The 15,435-nt window shown below is 33.5% G+C and overlaps 1 long non-coding RNA gene across 1 annotated transcript in view; it reads right to left on the bottom strand.

Annotated features, from left to right (window-relative positions):
• LOC111087448 overlaps positions 1-15,435 on the bottom strand; it is a 76,503-nt gene that overhangs the window by 15,274 nt on the left and 45,794 nt on the right. The gene's annotated exons all lie outside the window — the stretch shown is intronic.

Below are 15,435 nucleotides of genomic sequence, written 5' to 3'. Positions count from 1 at the left end.
GTATTAAATGGCTGTTATGGGATTCTCAGTATTAAATGGCTGTTATGGGATTCTCAGTATTAAATGGCTGTTATGGAATTCTCAGTATTAAATGGCTGTTATGGGATTCTCAGTATTAAATGGCTGTTAATGGGATTCTCAGTATTAAATGGCTGTTGAAGTGCGATTATTCAAACCTTTTCCATTTGCTAATATGTCGAGTTTATAAATACTTTTGTATCCAACAAACTGAAATTATTAGATTGAGATCGAACATTCAAAAATCACGTGTTAAAATTTCTCTTGAGTCTTCTAGCACTGACAGTCTACATTTGTGTTCTAACACTAACTGTCCTCTTGAGTATTTTAAGACTAACTGCTCTATTGAGTGTTATAACACTAATAGTCCTCTTGAGTCTTTTAATACTAACTCTCCTCTTCAATATTATAACACTAACAGTCCTCTTAACTGTTCTAACACTATCTTCTTGAAAGTTCGAGCACTGCCTTCTAGGGTGTTCTAACACTAACTGTCCTCTTGAGTCTTCTAATACTAACAGTCCTCTTGAGTGTTCTAACACTAATAGTTCTCTTGAGTGTTCTAACACTAACGGTCCTCTTAACTGTTCTAACACTATCTTCTTGAGAGTTCGAGCACTGCCTTCTAGGGTGTTCTAACACTAACTGTCCTCTTGAGTCTTCTAACACTAACAGTCCTCTTGAGTGTTCTAACACTAATAGTTCTCTTAAGTGTTTTAACACTAACTGTCCTCTTCAGTGTTCTAAAACTCAGTGAAAGTCGCCTTCAGTATACTAACACTAACAATCCTTTGAGTTATCTAAACATTTTTTACAAATGTATGTAAAAGCATATGATTAACTTAAGAACCTTTTTAATTAGTTTCTCATTTAGGGAATGTAAAAATTATGAAAAACAATTTAATTCATGATCAGTATTTTCTTAATAAGGTTATACACACAGATATTTTCTCAGATCTACAAGATAGACCGATCCATCACAAAAATTGAACATGTATCTTCAACTAGTGTAAAAGAAGAAATTGATTCAGCATTGGATATTAGTGTTCAAACGTTTTTTGAAGTTACATCTGAACTTAATGAGAAAATTCAAAAACAAATAGACCACGATAATGAAATAATTGCGAAAAGCAAAACGAACACAATTTGAGCACAAAAAAAGAGGTTGGAATAAAGCATTTCAAAGATGAAAAGCGGAATACTGGAAACTTATAAATCTAAAAATTTAGCCTATTTTTATGGAAAAGAAAAAAAAGCAGCAATCTTTTAAAAGAACCCTTAATTATCCCAAGAAAAGTTTAAGAAAAAAACCGTCAGTTACTCAAGCAGAAAAGAAATCAGACTTCAATTGGAAATAGCATGAACGAAAGTGGAACTGACGCTTCGGAATCAAAAAGCTTTCAGTATGGGAACAAAATCGATAAAATAGATATAGAAATATTAAACTCTAGACAAAAACTGAGGAATATATTGAAAAAATGAAAGATGAATTCCAAATAAAATAACGAAAGAGTTTGGGGAAAGAAAATATGGAAAAAATAATCATGTTGAGAAATATAACCTGAAAATTCCACTAAAACGATCCTCCTGATAAAAGGAAAGTCCAACTTTCCGAAAGTGTGTTATTTGGTTGTTGTTGTTTTTTTCTGAGGCATTCCAAAAACAAAAAATATAACTTCAAGAAGAAAAATGTAGTGATGGCAATTAAAAGACATTGGGGGTATCTCGTTTACTTGGTTACCTTGCAAAACAATATATTACAATACAGTTGAATAATGTAACAAACAGGAGTGTCGTTTCACAAAAGGTTTGGAGGGTGGGAGGAGGCAAAAAAGACTGATCTTGCGTGCCTCCCCCCTAATACCAGCTGGTAGTGCTACGCCATGATGTATTTTGCGTATCTATGTTAATCCAGCCTGAGTAGAAATGTCTTACAGAAAGTGACATTCGAGATCATTTTCGAGCTTGAGGGGAACGATCCCCACAGCCGGACCCCTAAATGACGCCACTGTTAATAAAAGGAGTCGATTGTGGGTATAGTAGTAAACTTTGCATGTTAATAACCTATGAATGCTAGTAACCCTTAATTTTACATTTATAATACAATATCAAAATGATATATAACCGTTCCTGTAAAACTTTAAACAATATAACACTATATTACTCCCCAAAAAACTGCGACGAGGTGTAGTATAATCACCCAGTCACACCCTTTAAAGTTACCCACTTATTTTAAAGTTGTTGCACTTAACACTTTGTCCTTCCAGGTTTGTTTATCTATTCACGTTAAAGTTGTCACATATATAACACAACTAAATACAAATGAGACTAAGCCTAGCTTCTTGAGATTTGTCCTTCCATGTCTGTTTATCTATTTATGATAAAGTTGTCACATATAACATAACTAAACACAAATGAGACTAAGCCTAGCTTCTTGAGGTTTGTCCTTCCAGGTTTGTTTATCTATTTATGATAAAGTTGTCACATATAACATAACTAAACACCAATGAGACTAAGACTAGCTTCTTGAGGTTTGTCCTTCCAGGTTTGTTTATCTATTTATGTTAAAGTTGTCACATCTAACATAACTAAACAGAAATGAGATTAAGCCTAGTTTCTTGAAGTTTGTCCTTCCAGGTCTGTTTATTTATTCATGCTAAAGTTGTCACATATAACATAACTAAACAGAAATGAGACTAGGCCTAGCTTCTTGAGGTTTGTCCTTCCAGGTTTGTTTATCTATTTATGATAAAGTTGTCACATCTAACACAACTAAACACAACAAAACACAAATGAGACTAAGCCTAGCTTCTTGAGGTTTGTCTTTCTAGATCTGTCCTAACCCGATATTGACCATTCAATAATGTGTACTGTAATATTGGCCCCCCAGTGGCACAGTAGTATGTCTGCGGACTTATACTGCTAGAAACCGGGTTTCGATACACGTGGTGGGCATAGCACAGATAGCCCATTGTGTAGCTTTGTGCATAATAACAAAACAAACTGTAATGTTGCTCATTGTATAGGCAGACAAACCTCGCTATTCTGGACTTACCTATTAACACAATCGAACAGCTACTTTCACTATATACGAAAAAGAAGTATAATTATATTAAAGTGTTTTAAGATATTAAGTAATATTCATAGCAATAACAATAATGACGACACAATTATTCTACTTACTTTTATTTTTGCAACTTTTGGCAAAACCTTTAAATGGTGACTTTAACACATTTTCATATACCTACGTTTAAAGATAAACATTGTATCTTAGAAAAATAAAATAAAACACAGCGTCAGGCACAAGAGTCCTGTCGTGACCCAGTGGTTAGCATGCTTGAACTGTACTGTAAATACAAAGATTCGTGGTTCACCACCGGTTATTGCAATAAGGCGATCCGCACTTTGGGGCAGTTGGTTCGCTATAAGAGTGACAGTTAAGTCTCACTATTCAGTCAAAGTAGTTCAAGAGTTGGCGGTGGGTGCTGTTAATTAGATTAGCTGCCCTCTCTCTAAAATATGATTTTAAAATTAAAAAATCCTATGCGCATGTAACCTGTTCTGTAGCTTTGCAAGAAAATCTGAAACAAACAAATTTGGCACAAGACGTTTACTGCTTCAGCTCATTTCTTCTGGGATTAAGTGTGAAAAAAGAAACAAACAAATTAGACACAAGATGTTTACTGCTTTATCCCATTTCTTCTAGGATTAAGTGTAGAAAAAAGAAACAAACAAATTAGACAAAAATGTTTACTGCTTTAAATAAAGCAGTAAACATCTTGTGCCTAATTTGTTTGTTTCTTTTTTTACACTTAATCCTAGAAGAAATGGGATAAAGCAGTAAACATTTTTGTCTAATTTGTTTGTTTATTTTTTCACACTTAATCCTAGAAGAAATGGGATAAAGAAGTAAACTTCTTGTACCTAATTTGTTTGTTTCTTTTTTCACACTTAATCCTAGAAGAAATGGGATAAAGCAGTAAACATTTTGTGCTTAATTTGTTTGTCTCTTTTTTTCACACTTAATCCTAGAAGAAATGGGATAAAGGAGTAAACATCTTGTGCTTAATTTGTTTGTCTCTTTTTCACACTTAATCTTAGAAGAAATGGGCCCATTTCTTCTAGGATTAAGTGTGAAAAAAGAAACAAACAAATTAAGCACACAATGTTTACTGCTTTATCCCATTTCTTCTAGGATTAAGTGTGAAAAATAAACAAACAAATTAGGCACAAGATGTTTACTGCTTTATTCCATTTCTTCTAGGATTAGGTGTGAAAAAAGAAACAAACAAATTAAGCACAAAATTTTAATGCTTTATCCCATTTCCTCTAGGTTCAAGTGTCCAAAAACCAAGAATATTTTTAATCCAAGAATGAGATGCTTTGATTAAAACTGTTTTACGATTGATGGAATAAATTCAAGAAATTTGTGTCTCTCTCACTATTCCTTATACGTATTTTTGTATGTTATTAGATATTTTTCGAGACATAAATCGATTATTTGTAGCAGGAAAAATATTTAAATTGCCACGAGATAGACGATTTTCACGTGACTAATATGATCTTTTTTCCATGAGCCACGAGTCCGAAACGATATTTAAAGAACAATGGGAGTACTACCTCATTTAACCTTCTAACACGTGTATTTGACTCTGTTTCCGCTGGACTGTATTATGTTACACATCTTTGCTGAGTGGATCAATTCGATACAGAATTAATGTGCATATGACAGTGATATTTATTTTACGTTCCTATAGGTACCGCATTTTACATGCATCTGAGCGAAGCGTATTTCCTTATGTACGTAATTTAGTCTCGCTACATTTACTTTACGTTTTATCTCTTCATGTTTGAATATCATCAATAGGACAGTTGAATGACTCGAAAACTAAACTGTAAAGTGCCTTTCCCTTCCTCACTTACTCGTGAGTCATTACTTATCTATCTCACTAACGTATTGTAGAGCTATAAGCTGTATGTCTTTGTTGAATATTCCATGGGGATCAGATCATATTTTCTGATTGTTGAAATGGGACACTTAAAAAAGCTCGAATGAAACGAAATTTTTAAAACTTTAATGGTTTTCGGTTCTTTCTTTTCGAAGCCTAACAAAATACAATGTGTAAAGACAGAAACTGTGATGTCTAGTTTGAGCGTGGAATATCACGAAGATATTTTAGGTTGAGAATGAAATAGTATGAAGATCTGATAGGTTAAATGTGAAATAACACGAAGGTGTGGTAGGTTGAGTGTGAAATATCACGAAGATATTTTAGGTTGAGAATGAAATAGTATGAAGATCTGATAGGTTAAATGTGAAATAACACGAAGATGTGGTAGGTTGAGTATGAAATAAGACGAAAATGTGATAGGTTGAGTGTGTAGTAGCATGAAGATCTGGTAGGTTGAGTATGAAATAGTATGAAAACCTGATAGGTTAAGTATGAAATAGTATGAAGACCTGGTAAGTTAATTATGAAATAGTATGAAGACCAGGTAGGTTGAGTATGAAATAGTATGAAAACCTGGTAAGTTAATTATGAAATAGTATGAAAACCTGGTAAGTTAATTATGAAATAGTATGAAGACCTGGTAAGTTAATTATGAAATAGTATGAAGACCAGGTAGGTTAATTATGAAATAGTATGAAGACCAGGTAGGTTGAGTATGAAATAGTATGAAGACCAGGTAGGTTGAGTATGAAATAGTATGAAGACCAGGTAGGTTGAGTATGAAATAGTATGAAAACCTGGTAGGTTAAGTATGAAGTGTTATGAAGACCTGGTAAGTTAAGTATGAAATAGCATGAAGACGTGGTAGGTTAAGTATGAAATAATATGAAGACCAGGTAGGTTGAGTATGAAATAGTATCAAGACCTGGTAAGTTAATTATGAGATAGTATGAAGACCAGGTAGGTTGAGTATGAAATAGTATGAAGACCAGGTAGGTTGAGTATGAAATAGCATGAAGACCAGATAGGTTGAGTATGAAATAGCATGAAGACTAGGTAGGTTGAGTATGAAATAGTATGAAGACCAGGTAGGTTGAATATGAAATAGTATGAAGACTAGGTAGGTTAATTATGAGATAGCATGAAGACCAGGTAGGTTGAGTATGAAATAGCATGAAGACCAGGTAGGTTAATTATGAGATAGTATGAAGACCAGGTAGGTTAAGTATGAGATAGTATGAAGACCAGGTAGGTTGAGTAGGAAATAGCATGAAGACCAGGTAGGTTAATTATGAAATAGTATGAAGACCAGGTAGGTTGAGTATGAAATAGTATGAAGACCAGGTAGGTTGAGTATGAAATAATATGTAGTTTTACCATCTAACTTAGCTTGTTAAATAAAAGATGGACGGTGTTACGCTAATTAAGTTCTGCACCAGCTTTTGTTTTACGGCTAACAGTATAAATTTCCAGAATTACCTTTTTTTTGTATATTTCTATATTTGTTTAGCACATGTCACACTGACGCAATAAATCCGAGTAAAATACTTAAAAAATAAATTACCAACCAATGTACCTAATAAATAGACATTCTTCTGAATACATATCGATAGAAATCTCAGATTTTGTTCATCTAAAATAAATCTGATTTAATATAATTCCAGAACATTCTATTTAAAAAAAATATATATACATAAATAAGAATCTAAGTGCAACAGTTACACATTTTATCTAATTTGATTTTTTGATGGTTTAAAATTTCGTAAAATATTTTATTACAATAATATTTTATCATAGTCAAAATATTTATTGCTTTATTCTAATCCTGAGCATCTAAAATAGATAAACAAGAATCAAAACTTAGAGAAAATTTAGTCCGGGTAAATGTATGCTTTTAACCAATCACAGGAAGAAGGATCGTTTTTTAACCAATCACAGGAGAAAATATCGTCTTTTACAGACTCCGTCTTTTGACAGAGATAAATCTATGAAGATTAACCATCTGTTTGTTTTTTGTTTTTTATAATGAAAGATTAATTCAATATATAATGCATTTCACTATAAATTTTATTGAAGTCCTATGTCGTTAGTAAATAATCTCAAGAAATAAGTCAGTTTTTTAGAATATCTTAAAAATCAACATAAAATGTGAGATTTATTGTGGAACGTCAAGAAAAGCATCTGCCTGCTGGTTTTGATACAATACATTAGTAGTTGTGAATGCCAAGTATATAATAATAAGATCTTTACAGGTTTATATTTTAATATTAACAGTTCGATTTCAGGATTATTTAAAGTACATCTTACTAAAATATTAATTCATCGTGCCCACAAAATAATTAGCGCGTACGAATATTTTTCATAAGGAATTAAATTACATTAAAATGTTTATCAATAAAAACGGTTTCCAAAGAGCTTTATCATGCACATCTGTTTAGATAGTTATTTTAACAAGATGTACTTTAAATAATCGTGATATTGAACTATTAATATTAAAATCTAAACCTGTAAAACGTATGAAATATGAAACAATAAATTATACGTGAGTTATTTCATAGAACTTATCTTGAAGATGATTTAACAGCTGTTTATAAAGCTGAGAACACAACACAATAATATGTTTCAGTTATAAGAACAAAATTTCATAATTAAATAACATAAAAAATGATAAACAAATTTAACTGACTTAGACGTAATTCTAATATATTGGCAGAAAGGTAAACAAATTTAAGTGATACACGTAATTCTAATATACTGGCAGAATGGTAAACAAATTTAAGTGATACACGTAATTCTAATATATTGGCAGAAAGGTAAACAAATTTAAGTGACACACGTAATTCTAATGTATTGACAGAATGGTAAACAAATTTAAGTGACACACGTAATTCTAATGTATTGGCAGAATGGTAAACAAATTTTAGTGACACACGTAATTCTAATGTATTGACAGAATGGTAAACAAATTTAACTGACTTAGACGTAATTCTAATATATTGGCAGAATGGTAAACAAATTTAACTGACGTAATTCTAATATATTGGCAGAATGGTAAACAAATTTAACTGACACACGTAATTCTAATATATTGGCAGAATGATAAACAAATTTAACTGACTTAGACGTAATTCTAATATAATGGCAGAATGGTAAACAAATTTAACTGACACACGTAATTCTAATATATTGACAGAATGGTAAACAAATTTAACTGATGTAATTCTTGGTATATTGATTTCATTACTAGATGGCTACAAACACAGGTAAGGGAACATGCAAATTTAATGACGATTAATATAAATCAAGTATAAGATATCACGTGTTTAGCTAATTGGATGTTCTCATATATGATAATATATTTAAAACTTTTGTTAGACGGCGAGACGAGAAAACTATGCATAAATTAAACTCAAAGCTGGAGGAAATGGTTTTAGCAACAAGACTGGTAGTAAGGATATAAAAATGATAATAGAATGAGAAATGAGATGGTTACAATAATAGAAAGCGTTCCATTTTGACACATTTCGCGGGCAGAACGTTATGAGGAAGACTTTCCAACCAGAGCCTACAATGGACGTAACTATAGCAATGTAAAAACACGTTATAGAAGCATTATGTCTTGTGGGTTAAACTGCAGATGTTACTTGAAAACAGAATTGCCTTTAAGCTTAAGGTCAAAATACGGACTTTATCTGACTATTGTTCTTTTGGTAAGTTTCTGCTAAAGAATGTTTACTTATATGTTTATTTATATTTATTAATATATATATATATATTAATATTTACATATATATATATACTTATATTTTTGCTTAGACTCTTCTCTCTATGATGTAAAAGGAAAATATTTTATCCAAAGGAAATGTGTCCGATACTTTGTCTTTGTTTTTTAAACAGTCTGTGCGTCTGTATGTCCGTTATCTAACAACTCCTAAGTCGGTGAGCCAATCTCAACCAAACTTTGTGGGATGATAGTTTGGGACAAGAGGCATGTTAGTTGGGATTCAGCACCCATCCATTATTGCTGTTATTGAGCATTTATTATCATTGACATAAGATAACCACATTCGTAGATGGCGCCACGTCCTTACACAAAAAAAAAATACTATCAAATTCCATATAACACAACAAATACACAAAAGTCTTATATATCTCAGAGTGTGCGCTGGCACTTCCTATGTATTAGTGCAATGAAAAGAAAATGGCTGCCACTATTGCAATAACACATAAACTTAGATGAAGTTTTTACTCCACTATAAGACTGATATGAAGAGCCGTTTTTGAGTTATATATACCCACTACCTACTTTGACCCGTGATCTCACAACTTCGGCCCGTAAGACATTTTTGCAGCCAATGACCGTCAACTAATTAATCACGTGAAACACTGTGGAAGGAATTTAAGAACTTGGTGCCGAAAGTGGATAACAGAAAGCACGTTAACTGCCACTACTTTTGCCGCTACCTCTTCCTACAAAGTCACATGACCATCACACAGTGTATACCATGTTTTAAGTATATATATATATATATATATATACATAGTGAGTTTTTAAAGCTTATACATAACTGTTGATTAGGTAATAATGAATACTGTAATAATATGTTATAAATAAATTTTGTGATAGTTAAAATTTTTGTGTTATTTATCATAGCATCCACGCACACATGTTTTTAAGTTCGTAACCCGGACAAAGGACGAGTACCTCATCATGTCGAATATAATTTGGGTAGATGCTCCAATACAAAAAAATAAAATAAAAATAAATACCACCATCTACCCACAACAATCAGATTTTATTGTAGACATTTATCCCCATTAATGACACTACATTAAACCTTATTTAACAAGAAGAGAGGGCCAGCTTAGGCCCATTCGTTAGCGTGATCCGCATATTGGGTTGTATGTGAATTATAAGGGTGACAGTTGAATTCCATTATTCGGTCAGGCAAGAGTATCCTAAGAGTTGGCGGAGGTTGTTGTTGAGTCCTCGAGTACCTCTGCCCGAAATTCAACGAACAAACATATAACCATGGTAACGCATGTACTGTAGATACAAAAAAAACAACTAACGTTAAACATAAAACCCTTGATACTTCTCTAAAAAAATGTTCTATCCCATTAAACTGAGGTTTAATTCAGGGCTCCAGTTTTCACATTAATATGTGTATTAACCGCTTTGAATTATTCCTTTGGTTATAATTCTTTACGAGTTAATCCACAGGTCGATATAAGTCTGCAGCAACCTTATTGAGTCATTTCTTATGCTAATCAAGATAACATTTGAAACATTTAAACCTTTGCCAAATCTATGGTTTAATAGTTTAATAATACAGAGAAATTATAGGAATTACGTTTTAAAAATGTATATAAAAAAAAGAAACATCAAAGACGACCCGATTCCTTAGCTAATGTCTGAAATGATTACTGCGATTATTCAAAGATAACAAAAATAAAATAACCTTTAAAAATCTCTCCTATTTTGTTGGGAACTTTAAAACCATTTATATTAAACTGACGCTGTGAAAATTGGAAACATTCTTTTTTTTTTTCAGTCTCTTGCTTTTTCGAGAAAATCTGTTATGTTTTAAGTTTAAAACACTTCATACGTCGGTATTAACCAGACTTTCTTTGTCAAAACCTTTTTATGGACGAAAAAAAACCGATCTTCCATTTATAATTTGGCCGAAAAGGAGCAAAAGAAAGCTGGAGGTTTGTTTGAAAACAGAACCACGATTTTCATTGTATATATAATTTTCTTAGTTAAATATTGATTTTTGAGGCAGTGGTACAAGGCACTAAGATAACTACTTATTGTCTTCAGAAATTTTTCGATCTCAGGCATTAAGGTTTCCTGTTTTGTTTGTTTTATTTCTCAATATGATGGAACAATAAACAATATTAGGCTGAATACTGAATAAACTGAAACAGTTCTACTGCTTCGGGCCATAAATTAAACTTTGTGACAGTTTATAGCTAGCAGCGTTTTTTTTTTCTTTCTAAAACCATATTGAAAATTAAAGCTAAAGAGATTTTAATGATTATTGAACACAGCATACATTCTTAACTGTGTTTTATTTTATTTCATTTGGACTTTTTGTTTTCGAATTCATTAACGTCATTCAATATTTCTTCTTGTTTGTTTGTTAGTTTTTTTTAATTTTGCGCAAAGCTACACGAGGGCTATCTGCGCTAGCCGTCCCTAATTTAGCAGTGTAAGACTAGACCACCCACCGCCAATTCTTAGACTACACTTTTACCAAAGAATAGTGGGATTGACCGTCATATTATAACGTCCTCATGGCTGAAAGGGCGAACATGTTTGGTGGGACTGGGATTTGAACCCGCGACCCTCAGATTGTGAGTCGAGCGCTTTAACCACCTAGCCATGCCATCCCCATTACTTCTTGAAAATAAATTGCTCTCATCATAATATATATGGTACTGACTACTTTTAGCTTATGTCTTTACAATCTAATCGACCTGCGACTTAACATCTGTTACACGGCTGTCACTGAAAGGAAAGCTTCTATATCAACATTCCAGAATTATGGAGATTAGAACATTATGTGAAAGGCTGCTCCTCGTGTAATGTGGAACTCTGGTCATGCAGGATAGCGTGAAATGATCAGTTTGCGCTAATAAATGTGATAATTCTGTGTCTGAGGAGAATTCGAACTGAACGTTGTCGGAATATATTTGACATGTTGGCACTCTAAACGTTATTTGACCAGTAAATGTCTTAACTTGTTTAATTATCTTAACCTGATAAGGTGTGTTTTTGTTTTTACCGATTGCCTACTTGTGTGATAATTTCGCAGCTGAACAGAATTAATTTTTCAAATCTACCAATTCATCATTCTTTTATCGTCGTTCTCGTTATCAGAACGTTGTATTGATTGTGATTATGGAATTATTTCTGTATAACGTATAAAGGAATAAGTGTTTTTATGTAACACAAAGCCAAAATCTCTTCATTACGCTCAAGCTACTTTTATATAACCTTCCTTAACTTGGTTGATTATGCTCTGCTTCCCTTGTTTTGGGTGACTGCTTACTTAATTACACCAGAGAGTACCACAAGTGTCAAGCTATCCTATTAGATAGTGGTTTTTATATAGAGAGATAATGAACACATTAAAGTATTTTCTAGGAAGGATTATCGGTTAGTAAGGTTATTAAACGACGTAGAGCCAAAGGTTAAAAACATTTCGAAGAAAAGTGACTCCCGTGTAAGTGATTTGAATCTCGCGCAAAGCAACACGAGGGCTATTAGCGCTAGCCGTCCCTAACTTAGACGTCATAGACTAGAGGGAAGGAAGCTAGTAAACACACCTGTGGAATTTCGGGAACTAGCTGCTCTAGCCGTTTCTAATTGTAAACAGATAGACAAGAGGAAAGGCAGCTATTCAATACCGCCTACCGCCAACACTTCAACTACTCTAATCTAAAAGAGGGATTGATCGTCACGTTATAATGCCCTCATGGCTGAATGGGCAAGTATATTTAGAGATGGGATTCAAACCCGCGACCAGCAGGTTGTGCGTTAAGCGACCTAACCTCCAGACCAAGCCAAGCCCTCTTCAAAACTTGAATTTCTAACACAAGTAAGTTGTTAGTACTATGTAAATATCCGGGGCCCCGGCATGGCCAGGTGGTTAGGGCGATCGACTAGCAATCCTAGGGTCGCGGGTTCGAATCCCCCGTCACACCAAACATGCTCGCCCTTTCAGCCGTGGGGGCGTTATAATGTGACGGTCAATCCCACTATTCGTTGGTAAAAGAGTAGCCCAAGAGTTGGCGGTGGGTGGTGATGACTAGCTGCCTTCCCTCTAGTCTTACACTGCTAAATTAGGGACGGCTAGCGCATATAGCCCTCGTGTAACTTTGCGCGAAATTCAAAAACAAAAAATGTAAATATCTACCTTACATTTCCTCGCTCACGTGTGGTAAGTTTAATACTTTTCAACTAAATGTTGTATACGTTATGGTCAAACAAACTTCTTCAATTCACTTCAATCTTTCATACCAATTTCGAATATTAAATTAGCGAGTAGAATATTAACGAACGCTGAAAGCTAACATTCCCTTGAGTACCTCTTCAATAATTATTATTAGCGGGCAGCTTGCCCGTGGTGTTATGTTTCACCACGCTATCTCGAGCAGATTGTCTTTCACATCTTAACAAACCTAACGAAGTAAGACAAAGAGAGTTCGACTTGCCAGTTTTACTTAGGTAAACAGGCATAAAGAAAATCTCTTCAGTGTCACTTAGACCCAGCGTTACTGTTGATGACATTGGCTCGAAGGAAAGACCGTTTGAACTGGTGAAGGATGGGATCACTTCGTTAGTCTAACCGTACGAGAGGAGTAAATTTAGACAGTGAGAAAAGAAAAATAAAATATTGTAACAATGACTGACACTTCATTTTTATCGGGAAGTTCTGAAAAACTTTGTTCAATTAAAGTTTTATCGAAATTTGATCTAAAACAACAAATCACGCTTGACGTTCAAAACTAAAGTAATATCAATAATAGATGGCCATCCTGAACAGTCTTAACAAAGAAGTGAAATAAACGTCCTGTCTATTGCCAGCTTCGGAATGCTCTAATCAACAGGAAATATTTTATCAGAACAGTTGCCACAGTTGATAACGTGTTTAATAAAGATGTTTTATCAAAACAGTTGCCACAGTTGACAACGTGTTTAATAGAGATGTTTTATCAGAACAGTTGCCACAGTTGATAACGTGTTTAATGGAGATGTTTTATCAGAACAGTTGCCACAGTTGATAACGTGTTTAATAAAGATGTTTTATCAAACAGTTGCCACAGTTGATAACGTGTTTAATAAAGATGTTTTATCAGAACAGTTGCCACAGTTGATAACGTGTTTAATGAAAATGTTTTATCAGAACAGTTGCCACAGTTGATAACGTGTTTAATGGAGATGTTTTATCAGAACAGTTACTACAGTTTATAACGTGTTTAATAGAAATGTTGTATCAGAACAGTTGCCACAGTTGATAACGTGTTTAATAGAGATGTTTTATCAGAACAGTTACTCTAGTGGATAACGTGTTTAATAAAGATGATTTATCAGAACAGTTACTCTAGTGGATAACGTGTACAATAGAGATGTTTTATCAGAACAGTTGCCACAGTTGATAACGTGTTTAATAAAGATGATTTATCAGAACAGTTACTCTAGTGGATAACGTGTTTAATAAAGATGTTTTATCAGAACAGTTGCCACAGTTGATAACGTGTTTAATAGAGTTGTTTTATCAGAACAGTTACTCTAGTGGATAACGTGTTTAATAGAAATGTTTTATCAGAACAGTTACCACAGCTGATAACGTGTTTAATAGAAATGTTTTATCAGAACAGTTACCACAGTTTATAACGTGTTTAATAGAGATGTTTTATCAGAACAGTTACTCTAGTGGATAACGTGTTTAATAAAGATGTTTTATCAGAACAGTTACTCTAGTGGATAACGTGTACAATAGTTGATTTGGTTGTGTTCCATTACAAAATGATATGTCGTTATTCTTGTCGTAGAATCCAAGAGATATTTCCAGTTTATTGGGTAATAAAATACCAGTTCATGTTTCATTCAGTTCTTGGAATCAGGGATCTCTTTTGTCAGGAGAATGATGTATTCATACTTCTATGATACACGTCATCACTGTAAATGTTTCGTATTAGCAAGAGATGGAGATAAATTGTTCTTACAGACAACACCGTTCAACTGCAAATAAACATCCGGGTTTAGTTTCAGTTTCGATTTTCACACAAGTGGAGTAGTTACGCCAAACCAACCATGAGACATGAAATGTAAATCTTCCAAGCAGTTTGATAAATTCTGTGAATTTACTATTTTCCATCCTCTTGTCATATGGGACGATATGTTAACTCAAGATAAACATATTAAATTCAGATTGATTATGTATAACTTTACTGTTGAACTAGTGCCTAACGTGTTAATTCTAATTCGGTTTTACTTGTTGGTGAACTGAATTCTTCCCATTTTCAGTCAATTGAATATTCTGTGGTGCATCATTTTAAGAAAATGTTTTAATTCTATTTTAGCTCAGCGGTAAGTCTGAAAGCTTAGAACGCTAAAATATGATTTCGATGCCTGCAGTACGTAGAGCACAGATAGCCCATTGTCTACATTTGTACTTAATTGTTTGTTTGAAGTTAAGCACAGAGGTACACAATGGGCTATCTGTGCTCTGCCTACCACGGGTATCGAACCCCGATTTCTAGCGTTGTAAGTCCGCAGACATACCACTGTGCCACTGGGGGGCTTGTGCTTAACAGCAAACAAAATATATTTTTCTTGTAGTATCAAGGAGCTTTTTCTTTCATATACATTATATTTAGTTTGAGTTATCAGGATATCTTTCTTGTGTATTTGATGTAACGCACACATGCCTTAAAGTTTTAATGGCGGATT

This window comes from Limulus polyphemus, unplaced genomic scaffold (genome assembly GCF_000517525.1).
Source record: "Limulus polyphemus unplaced genomic scaffold, Limulus_polyphemus-2.1.2 Scaffold2164, whole genome shotgun sequence".
Lineage (NCBI taxonomy): Eukaryota > Metazoa > Arthropoda > Merostomata > Xiphosura > Limulidae > Limulus > Limulus polyphemus.
This window is presented reverse-complemented; position numbering and strand designations above follow the sequence as displayed.